The sequence below is a fragment of the Dromaius novaehollandiae genome, chromosome 12, assembly GCF_036370855.1.
Source record: "Dromaius novaehollandiae isolate bDroNov1 chromosome 12, bDroNov1.hap1, whole genome shotgun sequence".
Taxonomy (NCBI): domain Eukaryota; kingdom Metazoa; phylum Chordata; class Aves; order Casuariiformes; family Dromaiidae; genus Dromaius; species Dromaius novaehollandiae.
Genome location: NC_088109.1, coordinates 26,801,489 through 26,823,722, shown reverse-complemented (window position 1 = coordinate 26,823,722; position 22,234 = coordinate 26,801,489). Strand labels below are relative to the sequence as shown.

The window sequence follows — 22,234 nt, the reverse complement described above, 5'->3', positions numbered from 1 at the left end:
CTCCCCGTTTGCTGCCCCTGCCAGATGAGAGCCGCTCTCTGCCCTCCAGCTGCTGCGGTCGTCCAGCCTGTGCTGCCTGTGCGGGGAGCTGGAGGGCAGCGCGGGGAGTCTGGTTGTACCCAGGAGGACTGGATTTGTCACCCCCCGTCAAACTGCGGAGGAGGGATTCTCACCAGACGAAATACACGTTTACCTTGGTTTCAGTGGGCATCACAGTAATTCCTTGGGGAATGAGAACGCGAAGGCAAACAGGCAGTGCAGGCATGACCGGAGGGAGCATCCTCTCCGCTTAACGAGCTTCCTGGCCAGCAGAACGTGATCACTGGGCGGGCTGATGGGGGAACACACGTCTACGGTGTGAGACCCAGAGGTTTGCAGGTTAATCCCTTTGTAGGAAGGCCTGGTTCTAATTCAGTTGTAACATGAACATACAGAGTAGGCGGCAGGTCACGATCGTCAGGCAAGCCTAATCATTAAGCAGGCGTTAAAAACTAATAATTAAGTTCATCCAGATAGAATTAAATTTGAATCGATCTGTGAGCAATTAATGAAAGGCCAAATAATTAAAGTGGCAGTTAAATGTGAATTTAACCACATTTTGCCATTTAAAACATGTTTCTCACATAGATGTTAAAAGGGCATGAAACGATGCTATATTCTTAATGAGTGTGTGAAGTGTTACACAGTTCTTATTACCAAGCAGAGGGTTTTAGCAGTCCTGCATGGTAAAGTGTAATGCAACTCCTGTCTGGAAGAACAGAGTCAAGTCACACCTCCATTCACACAGGTTCATCCTGAGACTTGCAATGTGTATTTAATATTTGATCAGTGAGCACTTAACACAATATACCGCTTAACAAGTACTATCAAATAAATATATTTACTGTAGCTTTGGGAGTACTGAGACACTTTGCAGTCACTTACAGTTTATCATTTCAAAGTCTCAAAATTCTTTCTAGTCATGTAGAAAAGGAAGCTAAAGATTAATACTTGGTTTACAAATGAGAAGAAGAGGCACAGTAAAACTTCCCTAGGGAGCTTACTGCAGAGTCGAGACTAGACTCCCCATTCCAATGAAAACCGCTGCAGGTGAGTAGCTGGCTTTGCTCTGACACGGGAGCAGAGTGCACAGGTGACTGAAGCAGCAGGTTACGGGAGAAGCAGTAACTTTTAGGGAAGGCAGCAAGCAACTGGGCAGCAGTAACCTCTAACTGTCTGGGAGCATCACAGTCACTCAGGCTGGAAGGGTATTTTTCCATTACTCAAATATAAATAAACGAATTCAATTCCCAGTTTAATGGTAATGTGAAAACCACAGTCCATCTGATACGTGTCTCGAACTGAGCAATTTTGCTGTGTCACCTTTGTAACCCCAGTGAAAGTAATTTAAAACGAGCCACATTCTGGCACCATGTCTTGTCTGAAAGCATGGGTCTGTGACAAAAGGAGAAATCCGCTGGAATCATCTTGATCTCCTGGAAGTTTCAACTATGTGCTGGGATGTAGAGCCTACAAAGTGTAATAGATTATACCCATATGTGTAGTAAGTCTCTCTGCAGCACTATGAAATCAAAAAGTCTTTTTCTGCACCATGACAAACTCCTTTGTTTTCTTTTAAGACAAAAACAGATGCTCGTTATGTTGTTAAGTAACATGTATCGCTTGCTGTGCAATGAATACCTCACTTGTCACATGAATTGACTTACTGTGTGATTGAGTTAATTGACGTTTCATAGACAGCTGACTGCAGTGCATATGCACCTTGAGCTTCGTACTCTCCACTGCTGTTAGGAAGGAGGCTGTGCACGGGAGTAGGCAAAGGATGGGACAAGAATCCCATGAACGTTCAATCAAATAATAGCACATCATCAAATTCTGCTAATGAGCTATGTCTCTGAATTGCATATCAGTCTCCTCATTGGATTTTCACTGTAATTATCATTGCTCAGTGGACTTTTTTGCAACAGATAAGTGCAATGTAGTTTTAGAGAGAGATAAATTTAAACAGAGAGAATTCCCTATTCACTCAACCTTGAATCATCTACTTATTTTGCAAGGTCTTTGCTGCAGGGAGCATCTTTCTTTTACACATATAGAAAGCACAGTGTGCCAGCACTTTGTATGGTGTTGGCATACTTCAGTGTGTGCGTCTTAATAAAATTTAGCATTTAAATAGCTCTTTCCAGCTGTGATCAGATAGTACTTTTATTTTGTAGATGCGCAAACTGAAGCATAGGGAGCTTAATGGCATCCAGACTTCCACAGTAGGATAGGATACAGCCGAGCCAGCAGTAGATGCTGATGTGTTTAGAGCTAAAGTGTTTTATCTTACAACTGGAAAGATCTACAAGAATCTGTAACCATTCCCCAGTCATACTAATTTAATAGCAATCAGTCATGTTTTTGTGTCATACTATCAGACCAATGATCTGTGCTGCCTCATTCTGTCCTTGTAAAGAAATGTTCTCCTAAATTTTAAGTGGCAATGGAAGCAAGAGACCTATTTAGCTGCAACAAAGCATTTCTACCTCTGTATTTTAAGTCATTAGCTAACATTGCTCACAACATCCCACAGCAAGTTCACAAGTCAGTGGGAGAGACCTTTGCAAATTTGCCATTGTGAACCATCATTTTTAGATGGAAGAGCCTAGCGTAGAACTTGTCTGACAGCATTACTCTGTTAAAACAGGTGAAAGAGGGGCTTGGCCATCACTACTTGATTGTCTTAGTGAGAATGGCATGATCCAAATTACGTACCCGTGCGTCGTAGGTGGTGGTCACCTCCAGAAGCCTACCTGTTACCAAACCATGGCTCAGGGTATCTCCGGCAGTGCCCACGTGAGTGCCCATGAGGTGCCTAACTGGAGAAGGCTCAGGTTTGCCAAGGTGCCACTGCCTTCACTTGCTCGTCACCATTTAGCATTCAGGCTCAAGGCACGTAAACTTTTCTTTCTCTTTCCTTCTCCTTTCTTTTTTGTTCAGTGCTTCCTGCCCTTCTTCAAGAAAGAAACCCATGCTATTTCTGATGCATTTCATCTCCTACCTTGCAAGCAGAAGCAAGTGGTGAGAATTTCTTTGACACAATGTTCTTGTCTGCTGGGAACAGGTGACTGGAGTAGATCAGAAACAAGCAGCCTCATGTCCCTTCCCTGGTGATGCCTGACGATAGATGGGACTGGAGCTGTCTGCAGGATGAACTCCAGCTCACTTTGCTGAAGGATAACAGTTTTCAGTGACTTTTCTCCATTGCAGAGAGGAATACTAGGAAAAGGCCATATATAAGGCCCAAGTTTATTTTAACTCTAAAGAGAATAAACAAACTTTCTCCAGTCCCTGTCTTCCCAGAGAAGATGTTTATTAGGTACTCAGGGAAAAAAACTTTGGTATGTTATTAGAAATCAGTGGCTGTCTTGAGCTGTGTATGCCAAATGCTCTTCCAGGCTTATTATCGCACAGAGACAAGACAGGAGGGAACGAAGTAACATCTCCTCCATTTGCGTCAGCTGGAGCAGCAGTCCTCTCATCACCTTCTGAGGCCTGTTAACCCTTGCATGGAAAAGGTGCGATTTCTCAAAAAGTTATGCCTCCTCTTCCATGCAGCTTGTTCCGATTGTCTCTGCAGCAGACGGGGCAAGCAGAAAATCCAAGGGTCGGCTTTCAGCCGCACATGTAGTCTTTTGACCCTTTCTGCCACCCAGAAGTCTGGGTAATTGTATTGATTTGATTCTACTCCCTTGACTCAGGAAAAGGGGTTTGTGGTTTCTTGCAAAACTGTCTAAGCCAATTAGTGATTGCGTGCAGATTTTCTCCGTAATTCTTCCTGCTGGCAGCTTCCCCCCGTGTGGCTGTGCTTCCTATCTGGAGGAGGAGGCATTCGGGTACCGCAGCAATAAGATTCATGCCCCAGTCACCTGTAGTTGCTGAAGTCACCACAGAGGCTCTGGACATGCAGACATCATTCATCACTGTTTTAATCAGGTTAAAGTCGTAGGTTCATAAAGATGATTTAAAGCTGCATCTGCCCATGTAGTAAATTGCCCTAATGGGAGCTCTGGCATGTCACAAAGAATGTAACTTCTTTAGCTTGCTTATAGTTCTGTGCCAAGGAGAATGTAAATCTTCAATCTTATCATGCACTTAGTCTTTCCCTAGAACTAGCAGAGATGTTAGGTCCAAAATAAAAAACCCAGGAGGAAAATGCTTTTGTTTTCTCACAACTTTCCATGTTTGATTGCCCCTGCCTCCAGCCTACTTTGATGACCTGTTTATGGATAAGATCTGCAGGTGGTAGAAGCAAGAACTGTGAATTATCTTCTGCAGCTGAGACATAAGCTAGCTGAGCATGCTCCAACTTTGGTTATCCTGTTCTCCCTTCTCCAAACCGCCCTGACTGCTTTAAGCCTGCGGTGCCTCTTGTCATTAACTAGAGCCAAAGAGACAGTGATGTGAATACATTTCTGATCAGCGACTAACACAGTTGGACCTGGTTATGGCCGTTAGGCTCTGTTGCAGTTATAATTAATTTGATGAAATAATTACACTGAAGTCAGTGATGAAATGAATCCAGAAGCACAGAATTATTTAGCCATGTGCAGATGGAGAATTTGTCTGTAGCAATAATCACAAAATTTCTGGTGCTGCAAAATCAAGGCAACTTGACAAGCCTGTTTACTGAATTTTCTTATAATAATGTTAAACGTTAAAAAAATGTTAAATGTATTTTTAAAAAGTCCAAAACCAGTGCTCCCTAAGGGTAATTGCCTTTAGTTTTAACTTAAGATATGCCATAGATAAACATTTGAATTAAATAACACCTTCCATGTGATAAAGGTCTGAGGACAGATATCTTGTATTTGTATTTATCACTACCTGGTGTGGACCTACATTATACGGCCATGTTCTGATCCCTTTGCCCTACTCGGATAGGCTACTCCCAAAATAACATACTCCTCAATATGAGCAAAGATGGCAAAATTTCACAGACGTGACTTGGGCAGCAGTGGAAGCTGTGTCGCTTGGAGGCATGAATGCAACGCTCAGGGTGGTGCTGGGGAGCAATCTGCCTAAAATCCCAGGAGTGGGAGTAGCAGCTGTATTTAGACCACATGCTTCATTGTCTGAATTCAGGAAGGTAATATGTAATTCAAACCACCAACCATTTAGGACAGCCAGGACACTGACTCCTTTTAGGAGAGAGAAGGAGAAAAAATGGAGAGAAGTAGGTAGGAGTTCAGACTTCTGTTCTGGATTCCTCGCTGAGCTTTCATAGTTCTTCCCTCTTCGCTGGAGACACAGGGCCTCAGGGTCTGGGAGGCTAAGGGTAGTCTGAACAGCTTAACACTGTCTCCTGAAATTAGGCATATTTTTCCCTTAACTGCTCTAACTAACCATGTGCAGGAAGGAGAAGGCTTTTACAATGTCACCCACTGCTAAACGGGTGAGTGACATTTTGCCTACTGCTAAGATATAGCCTCTGGGAAAGCAAAAGCTGTAATTTATGATACTTTTAAACCTCTGGTTTTCCTCCAAGACAATTACCCACACTTTGGCAGTACCTCACAGCAACAGGCTCAGCTGGAGGGCAGGAAACAGATTACCAATTCTAACGCTCACAGGCAAGCAGTTTCTTTGGAAGAGTAGATGAGGACTGAGGAACACGCGCTCTGTTTGGCCTGAAAGCAAAGCCCAGGAGAGACATTCAGTCTGTTGAATTGGGGTTCAGGATATTGTTTGTGGGACCAAAAAGCAGCACGAGAAGTCCTGGCATGTGGATGATTAACGTAAGTCAGAAAAACACAATGATTCCTGCTCCAAAACACAGCAGAATGAGAACAATTCAAAACACATGAGCTGAGATCTTGGGCATGATTTCTGGGCATAAGCTGAGCACACAGGCAGTGGTCCTTGCAAGGCATTTAATCTGATAGCAGCTGTGGATTCAGTTAATGTGGTTTGTCCTGGCTCTCTCGTATGCCACGAAAGCAAGGCTTTTGAAGTGCACGAGGTTTAATTAAGAATGAAAATATGTACTGGAGAAATATTTATTCCCATCACTCTCTTTCTCCGTACTTGTTCTTACAAAAGTTTCTCCTTGTTCAGTACTATTTCTGCTATAACCCCAGCTGTTCAGTGTCCTTCTGTACTGCATGAGGTAGTTGGCAGACACGGAAGCAGCCCTAAGCATGATGCAGGCAAAATGTAGGCTAGTTCCCTAGCTCTGAAGAGGGAATACATTTCAGTGTTGGCTAGCACAGCCTCAGAGGGGACATGGATTGAGAGCAAGGGATTGTGTCCGTCCAGACAGCCAGCTGTTGTTCTGGGCTGTACCCATCCGAGCCAAGCCATCAGAAACACAAGAGCCCTGGGCTATCGCGCTGTCAGACATCTCCTGTGAGCTGGGCATCACTGATGTTGTTCTTTGTGTGAATCCAAATATGACTTGGACTTTGCCCCAGAAAGGATTTACATTCCTCTGTTCTAGTGCCAGATTCTCTAAGGCAGCAGTATCAGCAGACAAGTACAAATACGCACTCTCAGCTTTGCCCTGCCGTAAATCTCAGACTTCCCTAGGAAACGGATTTCAGTGGGCTTCTATTTAACACATGTAAATTGGGTAATTGTAAATGAGGGGATGTGTAAATACTACCTGTGCAAGCAATAGAGACAATCATAAAAAGTGTTCTTTACTATAACTCTAGGCTAGCATCTCATTTTAATATAATTAGAATATATTTCCATGAGCATGCATAGTTGGCTGACTCTGGCTAAATAGAGTTTCCCATTTTTATGGCAGAAGTGGGTTTCATCTCATAGTTACTATTTTAAACTACACCTTTATGAGCATTATTCATAACTTTATTCAAACAGCTCTCTTGCATTTCATTTAATTTAAATAAAGCACAAGTTTAAGAAAAAAAACTTTTTTTTTCTTAGTAACACAGAGTATCTTCATGTGAGTCCTGACATTTTCTGTCTGTTCTTCTTGGAACAATCTTGATTCATTGCAAAAAAGAAAGCAAAAAACAGAAGAAAGCTGGTTTTGCATTATTTCGCACGGTGGCTGATTTCCAGGCAGTCATTCCCAAATGCATAATGACTGTTCCATTTGCTCACGTGCCATTGTCACACTGTGAGAATCAGAATCATTTATTTGGAGAAGCAGAGCATGTAGCCCAAGTACAAGAAGTGCTATATAAAACTCATTTTGATTCTCTTTTTATAAACAGACCTGCATATTCATGACTTTTTTTTAATGTAAGAATAAAAGCAGAAAACATAAGATTTGAGCTAAAGACTGATGACTAGAAGTCCCCCTAATGCAGGGGACTGAACTAGACTGAGGTTGACTACTCTGAGAACAGCAAATCATCAAAACCTAGTGAGACTATTGCTTTCATAATATTAGAAAGCAAGCCAAACTATGGCCTTGAGCGTATACTGGGGATTTGAAGGTATTCAAACCCTGTATTTGATAATCCCCTAAAAGTGTATAGAGAATAATTTTTTTCCTTGAGATTGGTCATTAAGACCAGAAACTTCAGAACAGATTCCAGAGTTTTTAATAATAAGTGTATCACTTCTGAGATGGCCAGAAAGCAAGAACTTACTGAACTGACATAACTGAAAGTGGGTATTTGTCCCCTGGAGCCTCTAATATACTTCATGGATTAATGGATATGAACATTGTCAACCTTAAGGTGAGAGTTTGTGTAAACTACTGTCTCACTCCTGGGCCATGCAGTCAGTTGCAAATCAGCAGAATATTTCTAATATACCAAAAAAGCTGATGAGATGCCAGTCTGATCTCTATAATCAAAAGCTGTGGTTGTGAGAGTGACAGGAATGTTCTGACAGCTACAGGCAGTGCAACTGATGGAGACGTTCACATATGTGTCTTTTTGCAGTGAAGTAGGACGTGTCTTCTTAATAAAGCATATGTGCTTTCAAAGTGGAGGAAGAGGAAATTAAGTAGTGATGACAAGAGACAAGACAAAAGCATCAGGACACAACAGAAAAGGTTTCTCTATTGCCTGCCTCCTTCTCATAGCTTTGGATTCTAAAAACCGAATTATCCAAAAGCTGAGTGCTCTTAAAGGAGTCATGGCTTCCTCTGGAACTGCTTTGGCATTTGTAGCAAAGGTGAGCGCTTTGTACTGCAGGAACTTGAGAACATTTAGTGAGAAGGTTAAACACACCTCAGCGTCTCATGCTGTGTTAGCTGTGGGCTGCTGGCACTGCTTAGTATCGTGTGGGGCATCGCTGCTGAAACTGGAATTGCTCAGGGAATGGGCTGGAAAGGGCTAATCTGTAACTTACAGCAGGTGCTGACTCCCAAGTTGTGAAGTGTGTGAATAGAATTAGTACTTGCTCCCTACCCAGCAAACAGCAGAGATTGCACAAGACAGTATTTCAGTACAAGACAGTAAGATTCTGCCTCTGGCCTCTGCTGAGTTCCTGCTTTGGGGCTCAGGTTGGTTTTGTGTCTTTGGGAGGACTGTATGGTTGAACAGAGAAGCGATGGGAATCATCTGGGCATGCTAGGGAGATACACATGGCCAGGAGGCTGGTTCAGCTATGGACAGCTGTGAGTTACAACTGCTAGTATTATAGTTAGATATAGACAGCTTGAAATGTGCTCGCTAAAGCTTTAGCTTGGGGAAAAACCAAGGGAATCAAGGACTGAAGAAACATCGCATAGGGAGAGAGAAAGCCTTGAAGTAGTGATGATACGGACAGGTGGTGCTGGAATCGTCATCTGTTTCCTGAGGGGTCTTCAGGGCAAAGGGGCCCGGGAGAGTTGCCAGCCGATGTGTGCGACTGAAGGGTAAAAGCCTCCGTTACCAGCGTTCCTGTAAATCGAGCTCGCAGGCTCTGCTCTGCAGCGTTGGGAGTTGGGGGCCGCTGGGTTAAAAATGTTCTTTCTCACAGAGTCTCTTTCCAGGGCTAAGTGGTGTTTAGAAAAACAACCTGGAGTAGGAGTCTGCTGGGACACGTGGTCTGTACGCTGCACACCAACCCTCAGTCCGGGGAATTCAGCACAGCCGCGTGGCAGCAGTCACCTTGCTCTGTGCTCCCTGTCCCGGGGCACAGGGAAGGCTGGCAGCGAAGCGACGGGGAGTGCATTTATACAAACGCTTGTTAGGAATGGGAGGCACAGCTCTGACCCTCCTGTCCTGTTCAGATGGATAATACACTATATTTTAATGTTCTCTCATTTGAGGAGCTAATTACTTTTGTGTAATAAATTCATTTGAGGACTTAATGTGACTTTTAGATGGGAGCAACATTTCTGAAGGTAACTTCCAGAGCGATTTCGGTCTCAACCTTCCCAAGATGTTGGCGTGATTATCTTTTTTTGCCCATAAAAATGGAAGGGGCTTTAAGAGGTCTCTGCAGTTGATCTGTGCAGCTGTTGGGAGACATACATACAAGAGGGGGTGTTTTCTGGGGTGATTATTCCCCAGGGGCCGTGTGAAGGTGCTTCTAACCAAGCAAAGTGACCGGGCCTGAACTTCCTCTTATTTCCACATCTGGAGTCCGTGGCAATCGAGTGTGAGACTTTAGGTTTGACTTGTTCGAACTCATGTTTTTCTATTCCAGTAATGCTGACGCAAGCCCTGTAGCCTGTCTGACAACAGGGACAGAACAGAAATAACAAGCAGTTTCTGCTTTTAAAGAGACTCACACGTCCTACCAAGGAACAGCAATCAATGACCATTTAGATGCTTCTGAATGAACAAGATGTCTTTAAATTAGGTCCCTCTCCTTCTCTTACAGGACTTGAAAATAAGAACACTCCAATTCCCTAACTTAGCCGCTAAACAGACGTCAGGGAAAGGAGAGTTATTGGGTTGTTTGGCCAGGTGACAGACCCTACGCTGCTACCAGGGTCCTTGGTCAGGGAAGCCTTTTTCTTTGGGATATCTGTCACAGTGAACAAACTACCTTTAGGAGAGTCTAAGGACTGGTGAGAAATCTAAAATGCTGGATTGGTGACCTTGTAATTAGTTAGCAGTTGATTCTCAGACTATTATCTTGGTTCAGGGAACTGATTAGGCTGAGAACTAATTGGCGATACAAGGGACAGAGCACAGTCACACAGCTGGAGGCAGGCAGAGGGTGGAATTGGGGCAGCCTTGTTTTAGATCAGTGGCAGCTTGGTCACTGTTAAGCATAATCGGATCTAATTGCAAGTAATTGCTGAAAAAGACAGTCCTGTTCCTCTTTCTTCCCACCCCTACCATTCTTAGTGCCTCTCTTGCAGAAGATGTAGGAACTGCTCAGCTCCAGCTGATTTAATTCAGCATATTGATCATACGCATTGAGAAGGATCAGGACTTCTTGGCACAGAGCTAGACATGACCAGGAGAAAGACTGGGGGTAATAAAACCAGCCTCCCAGTGCAAATAATTCTAGGATTTCAAAAAATTGTACTTTTGCCCTTTGTTTATTTTATTAAGGGCAGGGGTTATTGTTATCTGCTCATTTTGAAAAGAAAGATCCCAAACATTTATTTAATTACTGATTGCCAGAGGTAATTCCAGGGCTTCTGGGAGTGCTCTGTGATATTGTTCTTCACAGGATGCCTCCAGTTAGAATTGGAACATAACTCAATTACATTTAACTATGGCGAGGTAGCGAAGTGTGTAGTAAATATTATTGTTTCATTAGCAGCTCTGCATTTAATTTAGCTAAGTATTTCTGCACAAATGTGAAAATGTTGCGCTCTTTCCTGATAGCACTACCCCATGTAAAAACTGTGGTTTGCACCCCAGGCGAGACACTGTGTGGGTGCAACCCTGCGAAGAACTCAACTCCTAAGCTGAGGAGGGGAGGACTGAATGGAACAGCAGTACAGGACAGTGCATCTCGGACACCCCGAGGTGTTTGCTGGGAGAAGGAAACGGTAAATGTCCTCATCCTTTCTGACTCTCTCTTGAGCGTGGGTCACAGCACCTGCAGGAAGTTTGGAGCCCAGGCTTCTACTGCTCTCCCTTCCTCCTCCTCGTCCACAGGCGACATGATGGCCACGTAAGGCCAGTGACAGTTGAGCCAGAAGTCCATACTGGAAAGAGAAAGCTTCATTTCAAACCGCAGTAGCTTTGCTTTCTTTGTTCTAGACCAGTCTGGGAACTGACTTTTCAGAGCTGATAAACTTCTCCCTTTCAGAGTTGTTGTATCAGACATCTGAAAACATCACCCCAGTCACCTGAGTGATCTATTTTTTTAACTGATCCTTTTATCAGAAGAAAAGCTAAATTCTTTTCATGCATTCTGCTCTCTTTGCTTTGATAACACCCCATTTGCAGTTGCAATATGGTTCAAACAAAGAATTTCTGAGTGCAGAAAGAAAGATTTTTACATACATTTTGTATCTTACAGAAGCTGGACAAAAGAAGCAGCCTAAATCCGTAAATGGGGCAGATCACAGTAATGAGAAATTATTTGTCATGTCATTGCTGCATCCCAGCTATTTCAATTCTGACAACTCCAAAGAACTATTTGTGTTGTTTTCAGGGATGGTCCTAGGATCCCGCAGCACAGCACAACATCAGGAGTAAACTTCATGATGTTTTTTGGGTGAGCTGGTTGGCTTTGAGCTTCCCTAGCGTTGGCATGGCTCCCTGGAAGTCACTGATCACCAGACAGCGCAGGAGGACAATTGCATTAACCACGTGTGGCCTGCTGTCTATCAGAAATGATGACCAGGACTGCCTGCTTAATTTCTCTCTCAGATGTAGCTGTGATTTTCGTTGTGTCTGATTCACGTCCTAGTTTACCAGCTTGTTCTTCTCTCAGTGATGGCTCTTGGACTCAGGAAGAGGAATGCCAGCTTCACAGTAACTGTCTTACATGAAAACCACCACTAAGCAATAAAACAGTATCTTCTGCTTTCTTGTCCAATGGGCCAAGTGCCTGTATCTTTCAGTGTTTAATTAAAAGTTCTCTTATCAATCAAACTGTTAATGTGTACTACTGTGGATAACTGTTGAGCAGAGGATGGTGTGCTTAGAAATTCGCTTGTGTGGAGGGAGATTACAAAACAATTTGTAGGGAAGCCACTGGCAATCTTGGCACCTCATAGCAGTTTGCTGTATAGTATTGTCTTAGACCAGTGGTCCATCAAATCCAATCTCTTTCCTCCAGCTCTGCGCAAGATGTTCTGCTGTACTTCATTTACTTTGTTTAAAAAAAATTAACATCGTTCAAGAAAAATGTCTTCCAAGAGTGAAATGGAAACAGCCATAGTGAAAACATGTGAGAACACATATTTTCTTCCCAATCAGATGGGACTCTCCAGTCAACAGACTTACTAAAAACTCCTGCTCATCCCAGTGTCTGTCCTTCTACCCGTTGTCTTCCCTTGAATGTCTGTTGAAACAGATGTGTCTTGGACCACATCCAGACAGATCGTCAGACTGTGGTCCCAAAGACTGAGCACGTTCCAAAGGTGAACACGCAGTGAATATCCTGTCAGTGGCTTCCCTCTTCCACTCTCCGTCCTGTGAGTGATAATACTTTTAGCAAAATAAGATAGGGAGAGAAGTGACTTCTTAAAGGGGATGGAAAGTGCACAGCAAGGTTGGTCTTCATATATCAAAGTCATAGTCTTACAATACTTCTGTACTCATACATTAAATTGGAAATGATAGGACCATACCCTCTCTACTTACACCACGCGGCGCACATTTTCAGCAGGGCTCCATCCAATCTTTCTTTGCTTGGATATATCTTTATACCTGCTGGGTCTGACCTGAAATGAACCATATGCACCAGTGCTGGGGATTAAAAGTCTATAAAAACCTCTTGGACTTGCTATCCATATGAACAACAAAGGGAAGCTGCAAAGTTATTCTCATAAATATCAACAAGGTAAGTCTTATATGGAAATAAGAAGCAGAGTGATTAAGAATCGATTTGCAAAGCAAGGATTACAAACTTGTTTGTTTTCTCACACCTGCGCTCCACTTTAGCAGTACAATAAAGGCATATCTAGTGTGCCTTTCCCCTAATTGTGTAATGCACTCAAGGGAATATGATCAGCAGCGGCTTTTAAGATCACACCACCATTTGCCAAATTATCATACCTAATGGCAACACGTTGTTCCTGCAACATGTGTCTTTATTCCCTGGTAGGTTACATTTCCTTTCAGCTTTTTACCTATTGATCCAGTCGTACCTCATGTGGAACAGAAACTTCTTTGTTGGCACGTCTTAATTATGGTACCAGAAAAATCTTTTATGTTATCTTTGCAATATGTGACCAGCTCAAGAGAGAAAAAGCTTGTTGTATGGAGCATGACAAATTTTAGCTGACTTTGTAAAACAAAGCAGGAAACAGCATGTCACTGCAGCTTGGGCTATACAGATAATTCGTATCTTGTGTTCACTAGTTCTCTGTACCTGCAGCTTTGATTTCATAAAGCATCTTCGGCAACGTGAAGAAGGTCCATGCACTACTTAGCACTTTGAGAAAGTGACAGTCTTAATCTTGGACTCCAAGTAGGAATATACTCACTCTGTTACAGAAAATGAAACATTTGCTGAGGAAAGCAGCAGCATTGTGAAGCTGGAGACATATTTACTTCCCTAGCGTTTTTTGTGGAGGTGGAAAGGCTTAAAGAAAGTTGCCAAGATGATGCATCCCTTAATCAAACATTTTCCTGTCTGTCTCCTCTGAGTACTCATGACTACAAGTACAAGCTGATGAGTAAGGGCAGTGTTAGATGCTAATTGCTCCCATACATCGTGTTCACTAAATATTTTTACTAGTTGTAAATTGCAACAGAAGAAATATTTTGTTATTGAGTCCAGAATCATCTCACAACGTTACAGTTGTCACACTCACGCTCACTACCACTCTTCAGCACTTTCCAGTGGGGTTATAGCCTGGACCCACTACTCTGGTCTCCAGACTCTTGCCTAAAGGAAAAAAATCAATCCTTGGTCTCTCCAGAAGTAATCCAGATTTTTGCATTTCTCCTGTACATCCGATTTTGTGCTCTTAGAAGTTCTTACAGTAAACTGACTTGAGAGAGTGTGCGCAGGCTTTGCATTTCCCTTGTGAGGCCTGGGAGCGTTGCGCCCCTGAGAAGCGTGACCGAGCGCTCTGTGCTCACCTGCTTGAATCCGTTTTGTCTCAGCACTTCATTTTCTGGGTGCCTCCTCAGAAGGAGGACAAACCTGGCAAATTTTACTTACACCGAAAAATGGAAACATGTTTTGTCTCCCCCAGAGTATGAGAACGGGGAGTTTGGCACACGTCGTCACAAGGGGACAAATCCATTATGCCACCGCATCACTCCTCCCCAGCCGCCCGTCCGAGTATTGATCCCTTGTTCCCGAAGAAGTAAACTCTGCGGTTGCTCGTCATTATTCTGGGACATCTCATTCCAGTGGCTGGATCAATACTGCCTTTCGTGGGCGCCTGCTGCGTGTTCCCGTCGTGCCTCGGCACCTTCCTGTCGCCTCGTTCGTCAAGAGCCCAGTGAGATGATTTGCGGCGGTGGTGAGAATGCTGCCAGCCGCTTCCTACTCATTTAGGTCTCAGCTGGGACCCGGTGTGCTGCGGATTCAGTCTTCATTTGTGATGAGAGTCAGTACTGACTTCACAGCGTCGCACACGCCGAGGCTGGAAGATTTTCCCTCGGTGCCACCCTTCGCCGGGTGTAACCCGGCGGCTGCTTGTCACGGAGCTCCCTTTGAGCGGAAGCAGAGGGGCCTTGGTGTCACCCAGCTTCTGCGACGAGGATAAATGTAGAAGTTCCCCTTTGTTATCCAGAGGTCAGAGTAAACCAAAAACCTAGTCCTCCTGGTTGTGCAGGCTTTGCACTCAGGTTTGTTCAGCGCTGGCAAGGCTTTCGCCCCTGTTCTGGGGTGGGAACGGGATTCTGATGCTGTGCCTGCACGGCAGGCTTCTGCGCGGCTCCGCTTGCGCGGGGCGCGAAGGAGGCTGATACCGGCCCGGCCTCGCGGCACCAGCAGAAACCCCTGGGCTCCAGCAACGTGCCTCGTTTTATTCAGGCCTAGGGTAGCTTTCTGTATAAACTCTAACAAACCAAACCACCAGAAGATTTGTGCCTATACAACAAGTGAGTAGTCTTCCTACAGCAGCAGTACTCCTGATGAAAACAGGGCAAAGAGAAACAGAGTTTCTCCCCCCTACAAGGATCACAAGAGAAGTGACTGGCGGTAAAAGCCATGCATTGCTTCTCATCCTTCAAGCACCTCAGCACCGGTGATTTAACAGTGTAGGTTAATTATCAATCAGGTCAATATGGTTTGATAAGGGGGAGTCCGCTAAGATGCCTCTGTCTGAAAACAGATAAATGCAAAGCCTGCATCTCAGAGCCGAGACCGGGTTGTGTTTACAGGGTGCTGGGCTCTTTTTGCATGCAGCAGATGGAGGGATGTGAGCTCTCAGGGCAGGCGCTGGCTGAGGGAACGAAGATGAGCTCAGGATGCAGAAGGTTTATGAAGCAGAACCAGGAAGGCAGTGCTTTGTACATCATCGCTGAAACCTGTGACTGTTTTTGGTAAGCCCAGCAAATCAGGATGAGCCCAGAAAGCAGCTGTGAAGTTGAGTTGGGGTCCAGGGAACGTGGCTTACAGTTAAACCACTGGATTCAACACTTCTCATCTGGCCAGAAAAATTACTCTCAAGACTCCACTGACCAGATATCCACTGAGTATAGTGGACACTTAGGGGTCCAACTCATATGTAGCCACATGTATTCAGACATGTTGGGTGTCTGTGTCTAAAGTCCAATCCCAGCTAAGCCTTTTCTTCTGCTACTTTTGAATCCAGTTCTCTGAGTTAGCATAAACATTATGCTGTGATTAATTGTTCTGGTATCTTATTCTTTTTTGGACCTTGGCCAAGTTTCTCAGATGTTTCAGTGATGAATCAATCACCATCAATTAGTGATTAATCAATCTAGAAACTGTAATCACAGGTTTTAAGATTTTTAGGTGTTAAGACATTGATAAAATTATAAGTGGATTTATGTTACATGGCTTACCTGTGAGTTGAGAATTAGACTTGACTCAACATGCTGTTTCCATCCTCATGAAGTTATTTTATTGCAAGTTCAGTTCCACAGTGGTAAGTTAATTGGAGCATGTCAAAGGGACTTTTAGGTTAGAGCACTGGGATTGAACTACCTAACGTTAATACCCTTGGTGTAGCAGTCTGAACAGCAGCCTATTAAGTGCTTTAAAACTTGGTGCATCCCTGGATGCTGTAAACTGAGTGAGATTGCAGATGGGCTGGATGGCTTTTTAAGACGAGGATTCTGGGCACTTCTTTATTTAGCCTGGAAGGGGAGCAGTCCCAGCCCTTTTTTATGTTGTTAGGAAGGCCACTGGAGCTTCTCTAAAGCCTGTGAGCATCTTGTTGTCTTTCACAGGAGCAAATTTTACTGTTGCCACCTGGAAACACAAAAACCTGAGTTACAGAAAGGTGCAGTGACCTCAGCCCTGTCTGCAGGCTCTAATTTTGGTTCTGGATTCAGATATCCCAGATTTGGATGTCTGCATCCAGATTTGAACTCTGCTGCCCAAATTCATCACTGATTCCAGTGTCAGTTGCTCCCCTCGGACCATCTCTTAGTTCAGCGATATTCTGTACTCCACGGCACGTTGTGCAGAGCTGCTCTCAAGCCACTCTCCTTGCCTTTCTCTCTCACACACACTTAAAATGGAAAACAGACTTCTTGCGTTCTTACACTTCTTTTTTTCCAGCCCGATTTGTGCTTCTAGGCAGATTCCGAATATTCAGCGCACGTAGCGCAGCCGAAGCAGAGGCCTGCATCTAGCAGTCTCCTGAACGCAAAGAGAACGTGCCCTGCGCAAGCCTGTACTTCACAGTCTGTTCCCTGAACCAGCTCATGTAGCCTGAATAACTCAAAGGCCTGCGGTGGTTGCTACATTTTAGTGGATGAAAGAGTCCTGAGGTATTTCAGCTGATGTTTTTAAAGAACTCTGTGGAGAAAAATGCTGCAGAAATGTATTCATGAATTAATAATAGTCAGTTTTGTTTATCGATTGCCAACTGACCTGAATCTCTCCCTGGTTCCTGAGTCTGTCTTAGCACAAGACGGGTTTGAGTAAGGCCCCATTTTTGCTAACTCAGTCCTGTCCCTGTTTGTAATTCCCAGTGTTACAAGCTCAGCTCCACGTATAGCTGTTTCTGCGCAGCGTTCCTGAAGCGTGAGGCAGGGAAAAGATGCTGTTTAGACGGCGAGAGCGGTAACGCAACGGTGCAAACAGGCAGTGACGCCTCTGTTGTCGCAGACAAGGACAAGCACAATCCGTCTGAATGATGCCGTGTTGTGGGAGGTGCTCGCAGGAGTTCAGACTGATGAGCTACGTGCTGACATTTGGTCAGTTGTCATGTCCCGGGTTGTGGTGTAGCTGAGTGTTGCATCCAAGGAGCAGTGCGAACTCGGGACAGAAGCACAAACAGGACAGAGGGAGGACAGAGAACAACTGTGTTTGCAGAGTGTTTCTGCTTACCGTCTTGATCTGACTGCCTTACCCAGTATTTTGCAGGAGTGGCTAATTTGTTCCCTTACTCCTCTTTCCCTTCTGCGTGAGATCGGTGAAGAACTGCTCCTGCTGCCTCACGCAGCAGGGATCCTGCGCACGTGCGTGGGTGCTGGATCGGATCGAGGAGGAAAACACACCAGCGCAAGGGTCTGGGCAGATCGCAGGTCCCTCTTGAGAGCTCTCGAGCCTCGAGCGGGGAAGCAGCTGACAGTGGAGGCAGTTGAGGGAAATGATGGTGCGTTGCAAACTGTGCAGCCCCCCTTACACACGTCTCACTGCTGATAGCTGCTGTGGCACGTGCAGGACAAGTGCCAAGCCATCGATACGGCCCGTTTGTTTTGCACCGCGGTGGCGGGGGCTTACGGCAGCTGTGACCGGTGCCAAGGAGCCGGAACACGGAGGTGATACTGGCCCAGACGCGTGTCGCAGAGCGGAGACGAAGGTTTGCTTTGCGACACGGAGTGAAATCCGCGATGTTGCTGCCCCCCGGTGCTGGCTGCGCGACTTTCCTCTCCGACTTGTGCCTAAAACTGTCCAGTGACGTTGTTGCCCTGAGGACCTAGTCCGATTGCTGCTGTTGCAACAAAACCGTCAGGCTTTCCTTCTACAAATCAGACTTAAAACTTGGATGTTTAGAGACTTGGATGTTTTTTCCCAGCTACCTTAGGTGATCTCGTAAAATATATAACAATAACCTTTGCCTACACACTCTGCCTTGTTTTCAGCCTAAATACAGCATGCAGCATACGCATGGGCCTATCTGCGCTCCTAATTTAATTATTGTGTGTGTTCTGGATTTATGTAGTAGAAAGGGATTAGGGGTATGCATCCATGCGCCATATGGACATTTTCAGGTCACTGTGACTGTGAGTTGCTGGGTTTGGAGCACCAGAGAGGCACTGGAGAGGTTCGATATTTTAGGAGCACGCACTGAGCTCGCTCTGCCCGAACGCCAGTGGTGTGGGACCAGAACCACAGCCGCGATACGGCGCTCCGAGCTTCCGCTTTCCCGCGTGCGCCGTGGGGCACGAGGAGCATTGGCTCCCGGAGCGCAGGAGCTGTGGACTCCTCCGCCACGGACCACGGCCTGGGGGTACCTCCGAGCCCGCCGCCCATCAGCTCCCGCTGCAGGAGACCCCCAGGCGCGTGAGGGCAGAGCGAGCTGCCGGGCAGCTGTTCTCCCGTGGGAACTGTTCTCCCGTGCGGCTCTCGGTGCTTGGCCAGCCCTCGCCCACCCCGGGCGTACTGGGGAGACCCCCGTGCTCCCGGCTTTTTAAAATCCCCTGCACTTTGGCTTCCCGCTGCTGCTGGGCTCGGTGCCCTTCCCGCAGCTTCCTCTTGTCTTTTCTGGTCACCACCATCTTCTCTGGCTCCCGCAGTGAAGCCCCATCCGGTTGATGTTGAGACTAGGGAAGTTTAGGCAATTCCACTTTTCTGATCTACCAAACATTTCTTCTCCTAAACGTTTCTTCCTCTCTCGTGCAGCCCTTCTGCAGGGCCTCCCGCACCACCCGCAGTGCCCGCGGCCTCGCTCCGCAGACCCGCCCTGCGTCCCACCTCCCCGAGGAAGCCCCGAGAGCCCCCGGCATGCAGCTGCGACCCCGGCACCCGCGGCGGGCCGCTTCCCAGAGCCCTGCCGCGGCCAGCGGCTGGGTCAGCCCGCGCCCGGCGGGGCGGCTGGGGGTCCCGGGGGCTGCAGGGGGGTCCCCGGGGAGCGGGGAGCGGCGGTGCTGCGGGCAGAGCGAGGCGCCCCGCGGTGCCTCCGCCGCGCTGGCCCTGCGCTGCAGCGGCTGCTCCTCACCCGGGGAGACGCGGACGTGGCTGGATGAAGGGCCTTTGAAAAATCAGGTCATCCTGAAATGGTGAGAAGTGTGTGAGATTCAGCGCAGTGTTGCAGGCAGAAGCAGAGCTGGTTAGCAGCGTGCGGGGTGCCCGCGGAGGCCAGCTGAGAGCTTTCACAATTTTAGGTGCAGAAAGAGTGTGATCCTGCGGAGTGCTGAGACTTTTCCGCTTCAACGAGCGGAGCTGGAGCTCCTCTAGAGCTAGACCCAGATCTAGAAAGAGATCTGTTCAGACTACAAAGGCATTTGCCCTGTTCAGCTGACTGTTGTCTGTTGTCAGCCTGTGCTTCGTGCGTGTCAGCCTGGGTCAGGTCAGAAAAAAGGCTCATGATCTCGAACAAAACAGGAGGCAGGACATATTTTTGCCTAGCCACTCAAGACTAACTTCTAATCTTATAGCAATACCATCTTTTGATTAATGTCTAGGAGCAACAGGCAAGATCTCTGTTTTGCAGTTTTAGTGTGAACTAAATGTACCAGCCCCATCTCAGTTTGAGGCAGACCCACCAGAGCTGGAAAAAGTGGTGCTGGCAGATTTGGATGTGTCGGACTTGTTACCTTATGACACCAGGCTGAAAAGGACGGCAAGGCGGGAGCTGTATTGCTTGCGGGTCAGCTGTCCTTGCCGCAGGGAACGAACCGCAGGAAAGGGTAGGCAGCGGTCACCTGTGTGCACTGTTAATGGTCTCAGTCACTCGCTGGGAAAGTCCAGCTACATTTAGCAGCTTCTGCTCTGCTGTGCAGAGACCGTGGCTGGATGCTAAGTGGAAAGTGCAGCATGAGCATTAATTATGCTCAGCTGCATTTTTCAGGCTGAACAGAGCTGATAGCAGCAGGGCTGGGGATTCCCGGTTGAGCAGGCTCCTTTATCTTCTGCCACTTGCTTGCAGGTGTGACGAATTCACCAGGAAGGAGAATTGCTAAGGTGCCAGCATTGCCTCCCCGACATGCCGGTCTGCACAGCTGCCATTGCTCCGGAACGCTGGAAAACGAGGTGATCCGTCTTTAACCAGGCTAAGTTAACAGAAAAACATTCTTGCCCTTTCCCGTGTAGCATCAGATGGAAGCGTGGAGCAGCCTTTCTCCTAGTGCTATCAGCAGAGCCTTCATCCAAAAAACAAAATCAGGAAGAGATATGGTCCATCCCATACGTGCCCTAGCCATCACTGGCTGTCAGGACTGCTAGAAACATGTTCTCTGGAAGTATGCAAGAGAAATACATTTGAGACCCCGTGTCTTAGAGGACATGGGATATTATTCACTTCCATTGTTTTTTATGACTGTAGATGTTAATTCCTTCAGAGCAGCCCTTCCTTGTCCCAGCCTGGCACCTGGGCCTTTCCTGCCTGTGCCCCCAGAGAAACAGCACTGCCTGGGTACTCCAGAGCTACTATCTCTTACCAGACGTGTTTCACTGTCCCCTTCCTTCCCCGTCCCTTGAAATGTGCCGACCCTGTTGCAGACTGCCTGAGCTCCGCTTTGTGGGAAGGTGGTTTGGGACATTTGCAAGCCATCGTTGCCTTGTCAAATGGCCACTCGCATGTCCCTTGTCCATACCTGGTTGATGCCAGTATCTGTGGGAGTTTTGCCTTTGCTTTCATTAGCGACAGAATCCCAAGATGGCCCCAGACAGGGACTTTTGGAGCGGCAAAAGGATTTTTTTTTTTTTAATTGATCAGTAGAGCTTGAGATTTTGCCATTCCAGAAGCAGGAAATTAGTGTTACTGGTGGTTTCATTTGCAGTAGCTACAACATTTGTTCGAAGAGCCTCAGATGCAGAGGGGAATCCATATTTTTAATCATTGATATTAATGATTTTACTTTCAGTGTAGCAACTTTAGTGTAGGTACTGAGTGTTCACAGGAGGCAGAGCACTCTGAAAATCAAAGTGCATTACTTTCATTATATTCTTACATTGCACTGTTATCTAGAGAATGAAGTGAGCCTTCGGAAAACTATTTGTAAAGCTACTGGCGTGACAAAGTTGTGTAGGACTTTATCAGGGTTAAGAAAAGGGGATAAGCATGCACACGTTAAAAGAAAGGTTCCTTTCTCTCCTTCCCTTCCTCTTTCCTCCTGATCTGGCAAAGAGTGTGGTAAGGCAGAAATGAACTGCCCTCCTCATTCTTTGGGGCCAGTAGTGATTCGAGCCTAACAGTCCGCTGGTCTGTTGTAGCTCTTCTGAAGCCGGGGAGACGCACCAGCAGAGAAACTAGTGCAGTGCTCTGCCAGACATCCTCTAATGAAATGGGCACAGAATAACTTTATTCAAAAATTCCACAAGCTTTCTGGGGTGCCTAGCTGGTTATTTGTTTTCCTCTCTGCCTCTTTAATGGATGGGAACTGGCCGATATTTTGCATAGCCATGAACCACAGGCATCAGTCTTTGTGAAAGACTCAGACTTTCCTTCAGCTCACCATCACATCACAACATTTTAACACAGCATCTCCATCCGCAGAGAGTGTTGGTCATGTTTCTGTAGCTCAGGAGCATTGGTGTGTGGCTGACTGCCTTGGAAATGCCAGGTGGAGAGGCCTGTCTTTTTGTTACAATTTGCGTTAACTACTTGTGTTTTATTAACTTCCTTGGCTGGTTTGGAGTGCTTGCACGAGGCAGAGCACTTTGCAAATGAAAGTACATTATTTTTCATCACGTTATTGCATGACACCATCATCTAGAGAGCAAAGTGCACCCTTCCAGGTATAACAAGCTGTAACTTCATTAAAGGCTCCCTAGGATTTCTGGACCACAAGAGCAAAGCTGCAGCAATTTAGTCGCAGGAGCCAGAGAGATCAAATTACAGCCTGTCTAATACCCAACTGGGGAAACGCTACTGCTCTGG

At 46.0% G+C, this 22,234-nt stretch overlaps 1 long non-coding RNA gene across 1 annotated transcript in view; it reads left to right on the top strand.

Annotated features, from left to right (window-relative positions):
* Positions 1-22,234, top strand: part of LOC112982906 (uncharacterized) — a 66,336-nt gene that overhangs the window by 36,960 nt on the left and 7,142 nt on the right. The window contains exon 4 of the long non-coding RNA XR_010391318.1: positions 20,282-20,385. This is a non-coding gene — a long non-coding RNA (uncharacterized LOC112982906). The remainder of the gene's footprint in view (positions 1-20,281; positions 20,386-22,234) is intronic.